The following is an 8,952-nucleotide window of genomic DNA, read 5'->3' on the forward strand; positions in this document are numbered from 1 at the left end:
TCTTTTAGAAAAACAAAAATTAATATCTTATTTTAGTCTGTTAAAGTACCTTGATTTGATACATTTTTAATAGATAAAAACATTGATTTCCTAACTCAAATTGTTGTGGCCTTCTGAAAATATTTAACTATGACTATCTGAGTTTATGTTGTCATTAAATAAACAACAAACACTACACAGAATCCAATAAGAAAATGATCTACATGCACGGTATGGCGAGATAAAAACTTAATCTTTTGTTGAATAAAATGAAAAGCATGACCATGTCATAAGAAAAAATTGTAATTTTTAACATGAATTAAAATTCCAGAGGGGCAGGAAAAAAAATTGTATTTTCACCCGCAAATGGCACAGCTGTTATTTCAGCAAAGGATTACTCAGGTTGTGGATTTTTCATGCCTCCAACTATGTCAGCAGCCAATCTAGGACTGGCAAGAGGCAATGAGAGGTCACTGAGCGGTCATGAGGGGTCTTAAGACCCTTTAAGTGCCTCCTATTCTTTTATGCCTTTTGGTCACTTCATAGTACAGCTCTGTCTCTAGGATTAGTGGAAATGGGTATGAATAGGGTAACATTCACATCCGCTTTTTTTTTTTAACTGCTTCTAACAACTCTACTAAAACATTCAGATGTACACTGAAGCCAAGTTCTGGAAAAGCTAGAACTTATTCATGGTTATTATACTACCCCTGGAAAACTAGGATCTCTTCATATATGTTTTAGCATATTTCAATTGAGTTCCTGCATTGGATACTGTAACTATACTTCTTCCTAATATAGTCTAGGTCTCAAAAAGGATCCTTTAATGGGTGGTGTATCAGATACAATTTAAATTCATGTTTCCACTCTGAAGAGTTTGTAACAGCTGGGAAAGCAGCAAACATTACAATTGGATAAAGGACTACCGTTTCTCAGTAGGAGAATATCTTAAAATTTCAAACCTGTCGAGGAAGAGCATAGATGAACAGTTCCAATCAATCAGATCTTTTTGTTTCCTGACTCTCTCCTCTCCCAGAGAACGCCTTTGAAATCAGAGCATAGAGACAAACCAATGGCAAATACTTGAGGATGCTTGGCAATGAGAAAGCCCCCACTGCCTACGGCTACACACAGCAGCTTCCAGGATGAAGGGGGGTGGTGTTCCCTTTCCTAGTACTGAAGAGCTCCTTTCTCATCCCATAGCACCACCAATGGTATTTCCATTAGGCCAGCCCAAATTAGCAATGCCAAAAGGAAAATGAGGCTGTCTTAGATAAACTTCAGATTTAAAAAAGTAGAAAGAGGGGCTGAGGATTTGAGAGGAGCGCCAAAGAAAAATGCTAGGAACCACAGAGCCATCTTGGGCTCATGTTAGGTGCAATTAAACCCACGAGTGAGGTTCAGAACTTCACTCCCTGCTGGTGATGTACCTGGTTACAGATTAAAGACCACACTGTCGAGCAGAGAGCTGAGGCCATCCTAGTAGAGATAGCCTCCAACCCACACAGCAGATCAGAGACACAAGTGAAGGTGGCCAACGTCAGAAGACCTGCCCAGATCGAAAGAACTATCCAGCTGAGTCCTGCCTAAATTGCCAACCCACAGAATTTAGAACTAAATAAATGATGGTTGTTTAAAACCACTGAGTAAAGGCCAGGCGCGGTGGCTCATGCCTGTAATCCTAACACTTTGGGAGGCCGAGGTGGGTGGATCACCTGAGGTCAGGAGTTCAAGACCAGCCTGGTCATCGTGGTGAAACCCCATCTTTAAAAAAAAAAAAAAAACTACTGCGTAAACCGGTATTATGATGAGTTACTGTTAAGCAACAAAATCTGAGTACAGATGGGCTTTTCATGAGTTCATTCATTCCATGAACATTTATTAAATAGCTTTTGTTTTCAAGTAGAGCCCCAATAGTTGCTGGGGGTACAATGATTAATATGCATTACTGCCTGCAATTAATGAATCACTTCCTCCAACCACTCTAAGTGAGATGAATAACAAGATCTACTTAAAGGAAAGGAAGGCTCAAAGGGGCCACTTTTCAGCTGGCTTTTAAAGGAAAACTAGCAACTTGCCAGGTAGACAGCCATGAACATCAGAAATAGAACAAACAGCATGTGCAAAAGCATACATGCAGGAAAGAACTCAAGGAATGTTCTAGGAATGGAAAATAGTTTAGGACAGATGGAGTGTGGGGAGGAAATGGCAGATGATAGAGCAGAGAAAACAGATTGAAGGCAAATAATGAAGGGTCTCACGTTGTAAATCATGCTTAGGGATTTGAATGCCTCTTGTAGGCAGTGGAGAGCTACAAATCGTTTTTAAGTAAGAAATGGCATGATTAAATCTGCATTTTAGGAAAAGGAAAGCTGATGACAAGTGGAAGATGGATTAGAGGCAAGAGTAGAATCAGGGAGATCAGATGGGAGGCTATTACTACAATCCTAAAGGGGGATTAAAGAACAGAACCATCAGGTAGTAAAAGTGGGGAGGGAAGAGGAGGTGTCTATGATAGATGTTTCAGAGAAAGGAGAAAGACTCAGCAGCTTTGATGACCAACTAAATATGAGCTGTGAGGGTGATAAAAGTCATGCAGGAGAATCGGGGACACTGCCAAGACTTCTACTTCAGAATCCTAGAGGAATGGTAAGTATATTCATTAGGGTGGGGAAGCAAAAAAGCAGACTGGAGAGGAATAACACATGTTTCATATGAAAGGCACCTGTGGGACATCCAGAGGGAGATGTCCAGCAGGCAATTAACAAATCCAAATGTGCAACCTGACTTGAGGGATGGCAGTGGGAACGGAAAACAACGATGTGAGGGTTGAGGGGTCTGAAGAGTCTGAAGAACATGGGGCAGTGGGAGGGGGACAGTTCAAGACATCCAAGTGACAGAAAATGCAGACCTTTCGAGAAAAAGATGAAGAGAAAAAGCTAGTAAATAGCAGGATCGGCCGGGTGCGGTGGCTCACGCCTGTAATCCCAGCACTTTGGGAGGACGAGGCGGGTGGATCACGAGGTCAAGAGATCAAGACCATCCTGGTCAACATGGTGAAACCCCGTCTCTACTAAAAATACAAAAAATTAGTTGGGCATGGTGGCGCGTGCCTGTAATCCCAGCTACTCGGGAGGCTGAGGCAGGAGAACTGCCTGAGCCCAGGAGGCGGGGATTGCGGTGAGCCGAGATTGTGCCATTGCACTCCAGCCTGGGTAACAAGAGTGAAACTCCGTCTCAAAAAAAAAAAAAAAAAAAAATAGCAGGATCTTGAGGGGCTAAGGGAAGCTGCAGCACTGAACAGCAGCAGCTGTCCTTGGAGATGGAAGAGGGGAGGGGGAGAATCATTTGGCAAGCATAGATTACAAATTGAGAAAGTATAGATATCATCTATTTTGCCACATTCTTTCCTACTGATGAGTCATCACTGAGCTCTTCCCTATGGTTCCTCTCAATCCAGAGGGGTCCTGAGTGGAGGCCACTTGAGTCATAGCATCTATGTCCATATAAACACACTTTCTTCAAGTCCCTTTTCTGCCACCTGCTGCAGCAAAGGTGTATATCACAACTTCCACACTCAGGCCACATGTTTAAAATAGGCTTATAGTTAATTTACTACATCTTCCAAACAGACTGTCTCCAGGTTTTCAGATACTAAAAAGGAGGTGTTTTTTTTTTAATAAACCCAAAGTGGGCAAAAATTTCATAACAGAACACAAAATACAATAGCCATTTTAAAAGGCAAAAATTGATCACTAGACTTGCATGTTATCAAAAGATTCCATTAAGGCAGTGAAAAGGCAAACCGCAGACTGGGAGAAAATATTTGTAACATATATATCTGACAAATGACTCACAGGCAGGATATAAAAGAACTTTTACAAGAAAAAACAACCAACCAAAAAAAAACCCAACTCAAAAATGGGTAAAAGATTTGAAAAGTCACTTCACAAAAGGATATATCCCAATACCAGTAAGTGTATGAAATAGTATTCAACATCATTACTTACCAGGAAATATAAATTAAAAGCACAAGGACCACCTCACATCCAACAGGATGGGTACTATCAAAAGACAGAAAATAAAGTGTTGGCGAGGATGTGGAGAAACTGAAACCCTTGTACACTGCCGGTAGGAATGTAAAATGGCTTGTGGCTTTATTCCCAGCTACTCAGAAGGCTGAGGCAGGAGGATCACTCGAGGCTAGGCATTTGAGATCAGTCTGGGCAATACGGCAAGAAAAAAAAAAAACTGGCTAGGCATAGTGTCACATACCTATAGCCCCAGCTACTTGGGAGGCTAAGGAAGGAGGATCACTTGAGGCCAGGAGTTTGAGGCTACAGTGAGCTATGATAACACCACTACACTCCAGCCTGGGCGACAGTGAAATCCTATCTTCATTTTTTAAAAATAATTATTTTTTTGAGACCGAGTCTCACTTTGTCACCCAGGCTGGAGTGCAGCCTTCGCCTCCCATGTTCAAGTGATTCTCCTGCCTCAGCCTCCCCAGAGGCTGGGATTACAGGCACCCACCATGATGCCCTGCTAATTTTTGTATTTTTAGTAGAGATGGGGTTTCACCACGTTGGCCAGGCTGGTCTGGAACTCCGGACCTTAGGTGATCCGCCCATCTCTGCCTCCCAAAGTGCTGGGATTACAGGTGTGAGCCACATGCCTGGCCAACCCTGTCTTTAAAAACGTTTTAAATAAGGCCAGGTGCACTGACTCACACCTGTAATCCCAGCACTTTGGGAGGCAGAGATGGGTGGATCACCTGAGGTCCGGAGTTCCACACTAGCCTGGCCAACATGGTGAAACCCCGTTTCTACTAAAAATACAAAAATTAGGCCGGGCACAGACCCAGCACTTTGGGAGGCCAAGGTGGGCGGATCACCTGAGGTCGGGAGTTCAAGACCAGCCTGATCAACATGGAGACACCCCGTCTCTACTAAAAGTACAAAAATTAGCTGGGCATGGTGGCGCATGCCTATAATCCCAGCTACTTGGGAGGCTGAGGCAGGAGAATCACTTGAACCCGGCAGGCGGAGGCTGTGGTGAGCCAAGATCACGCCATTGCACTCCAGCCTAGGCAACAAGAGCGAAACTCTGTCTCAAAATAAAAATGAAAAAAAATTAATTTTTCATCTGTTTCAAAAAAAATGAAAAAAATAAACTAAAAAATTGAGATTCCTCCCTTGGATCTCCTCCCATGGCAGCGTGGGAGCTCAAAAAATAACAAAAATAAAATTAAAAATTAGCCTGGCATGGTGGTGGGCGCCTGTAATTCCAGCTACTGGGGAGGCTGAGGCAGGAGGATCACTTGAACCCAGGAGGCGGAGGTTGCAGTGAGCAGAGATTGTGCCATTGTACTCCAGCCTAGACAAAGAGCAAAACTCGTCCGTCTCAAAAAAAAAAAAAAATCTTTTAAATAAAAATAAAAAGAGAATTATTATATGACCCAGCAATTCCACTTCTGAGTATATGCCCAAAAGAACTGAAAGGACTTGAAGAGGCTATCTGTACATTTATGGTTCACAGCAGCGTCAGTCACAATAGCCAAAAGGTGAAAACCCAAGTGTCCATTGACAGATGAATGGATTAACAAAATGTGGCAGATACATACAATAGATTATTTATCCTTGAAACTGAAGTTAAATGCATGCTACAACATGGCTAACCCTCGAGGACATTTTCTAAGTGAAATAAGCCAGTTACAAAAGGCAAAAGCTGTCTGATCTAGCTTATATGAGGTATATAGCCAAACCCATAGATGCAGACGGTAGAATAGTGGTTGCCAGTGGCTAAGGAAGGGGGAATTGGGTAATTACTGTTTAATGGGTACAGTTTCAGTTTTGCAAAATGAAGAGTTCTGGAGATGAGCGGTGGTGATGGTTAGACAACTTCCATGTACTTAATATTACTAACTGTACACTCAGAAATGGTTGGCCGGGCCAAGTGGCTCACGCCTGTAATCCCAACATTTTGGGAGGCCGAGGCAGGAGAATCACCTGAGGTCAGGACTTCAAGACCAGCCTGGCTGACACCGTGAGACCCCCATCTCTACAAACAATACAAAAAATTAGCAGGGCATGGTGGTACATGCCTGTAATCCCAGCTACTCGGGAGGCTGAGGCAGGAGAATTGCTTGAACCCAGGAGGCAGAGGCTGCAGTGAGCCGAGATTGCACCACTGCACTCCAGCCTGGGCAACAGTGAGACTCTCTCTTTAAAAAAAAAAAAAAAAAAAATGGTTAAGATGGTAAATTCTAAACATGCATATTTTCCCACAATCAGAATAAAATACATTTTTTAAAAACCCACAGAAAGATACCACTGTACACCCACCAAAATAGCTAAAATTTAAGAGACAGATAAAACCAAGTGTTAATTAAAGTGCAGAGTCACTAACTGAAAAACTCATACACTACTGGGGAAATTTAAGTGGGTACAACCACTTTGGGAAACTGTTTGGCAATATCTACTAAAGCTAAATATATACCTACCCTATGACCATACAATTCCACTCCTCAAGTGTATGTTCAGAGAAATGATTGCGCATGTGCACCAAAAGACATAAGCAAGAATGTTCATGGCTGCTTTATTTGTCTTAGCACCACTGAAAACAATCCAAAGAGCCAACAGGGAAATGGAGAAACAAACTGTGCTATATGCATACCGTGGAATGACTCTCAGCAAGAGATTAGAACTACTAATATGCACAAACTTGTGGATGAATCTCAGACTTTACGCCACATCTATGAGATTCCAGTGCCTGTCTATGTGTGATGAAAGACACACACGAGTTCCTACTATATGATACTATTTATATGGAGCTTATAAGACAAAACTAGCGGATGGAGTTTTTAAAAATCACAACGTGGTTACCTTTATGTTGGAGGTAAGATGAATTCTGAACATAATCAAGTTGGCAAGAGGAAATCTTCTGGAGTGCTGGAAATCCACATCTTGATTCAGGCGATGATCATACAGTATATACGCATGGAAAATTTCACTGAGCAATACACTTTATTTATTTATTTATTTTTCTTTTTGGAGACAGGGTCTCATTCTGTCATCCAGGCTAGAGTGCAGTTGTGTGATCTCGGCTCACTGCAACCTCCACCTCCTGAGTTCAAGTGATTCTCACTGAGCAGTACACTTTAGACCAGTACCTTTTACACATTTGATTATGCATGTTACATGTCAAAAGTCAAATACCTCTAAAGCACCTAATGGCTCTACAACGAGTATACTGTAATTAGAAAAAGGAATAAAATAACAATCTTGCTGTTTTCCTTTTTGACTGAGAAGATGAGACTGTTCCTGTTAGATATGTGGGGGGGTAGTTACATCCCAATTTCCGGAGTCAGATAATGAATTCAAGTCTCATGCAGTGCAAACTTATGTGTTCCAAAATGTTCCAGAGCTTTCCTGAAGCCTCTCCCTATCCACGCATTCTTTAAAGTAAGAAGAACGCTTCAATATTTAGTGTAATCTATACTTTGAATCTGAGCTCCCAATTTACTTTCTACTGGTAAGTGTGCAATTTATTTACTTTTTTTTTGAGACCGAATCTTACTGTCACATCCAGGCTGGAGTGCAGTGGTGTGATCATGGTTCACTGCAGCCTCGACCTCCCAGGTTCAAGAGATGCTCCTACCTCACCCTCCCGAGTGGGTGGGACTAGAGGTACACATAGCAACAAGTGCACATCATCATGCCTGGCTAGTTTTTTTTAATTTTTTTGTAGAGATAGGGTGTTGCCATGTTGTCTAGGTTGGTCTTGAACTCCCGGGCTCAAGCGATCCTCCCATCTCGGCTTCCCAAAGTGCTGGGATTCCAGGCTTGAGCCACTGCACCCAGTTTCAATTTATTTTTTAAGCTTCAAGAACAGCATCCAAGTTTATTTAACACCCTCATTAGCAGGGGCAAAACAAATCCCTCCTCAGCTGTAAAGGCAGAATGTCACATTCCAACCTTGTGATAATTGTGCACCCACCCCACCCCTTGCATCCCCAACAAGGAGAAAGTTTCATTCTCTTGAGCAGCCATTTTGATGCCTGACCCTTAACACAGCCAACACCGTAACTTTAGCATCTCTGTGAAAGTACCAAGAGCAGCTGGGGCGGTGACTCACGCCTATAATCCCAACACGTTGGGAGACCGAGGTGGGTGGATCACCTGAGGTCAGGAGTTTGAGACCAGCCTGGCCAACAAGGCAAAAACCCATCTCTACTAAAAATACAAAAATTAATCAGGTGTGATGGCATTTAACCAGGGTGGTTAAATGTAAAAAAAAAAAACTTAAGTTGATACAGCTCTTCGGGAGGCTGAGGCAGGGGAATAACTTAAACCCAGGAGGCGGAGGTTGCACTGAGCCAATATTGTGCCACTGCACTCTAGCCTGGGTGACAGAGCAAGACTCCATCTCAAAAAAAAAAGAAAACACCAATAGCTATGGCCCACCATTCCCAGGAAAAGAAAGTAAAAGCCAACAAAGGTAAAAGGTTTCTTCCCTTTGTCATCTTCTGCCCTTCATCATAAAGAGTTGCTCAGCTGTTGAAAAAGATGGTAATATGCAAAATGTTTACATTTTAATGAGAATCAAAGGCAAATTCTTTTGAACTGTGTCGCAATGAATAACATTACAAACTTGTCTCTCATTGGCACATGATAATCGTCCTTATTTTAGTCAAGCAGGCAAATTAGTGGGCCTGTAAAAACAGCAAGGTAGGAGGAGAAAAATCATCCAAGGGTTAATAACAGAAGGGCTTGGTTTAGAAGAAGCCTCCTAATGCATCTGTATTCTGATCAGTGTTACGTCATTTGTGTTACGCCAATTCAATTTGTGTTACGCCGATTCAACCGTGAGATGCAGTTTTATTAAAAGCTGATACTGGGCTGGGTGCAGTGGCTCACGCCTGCCGTCCTAACACTGTGGGAGATCGAGGTCGGTGGATCACCTGAGCCCAGG

This window comes from Callithrix jacchus, chromosome X (genome assembly GCF_049354715.1).
Source record: "Callithrix jacchus isolate 240 chromosome X, calJac240_pri, whole genome shotgun sequence".
Taxonomy (NCBI): domain Eukaryota; kingdom Metazoa; phylum Chordata; class Mammalia; order Primates; family Cebidae; genus Callithrix; species Callithrix jacchus.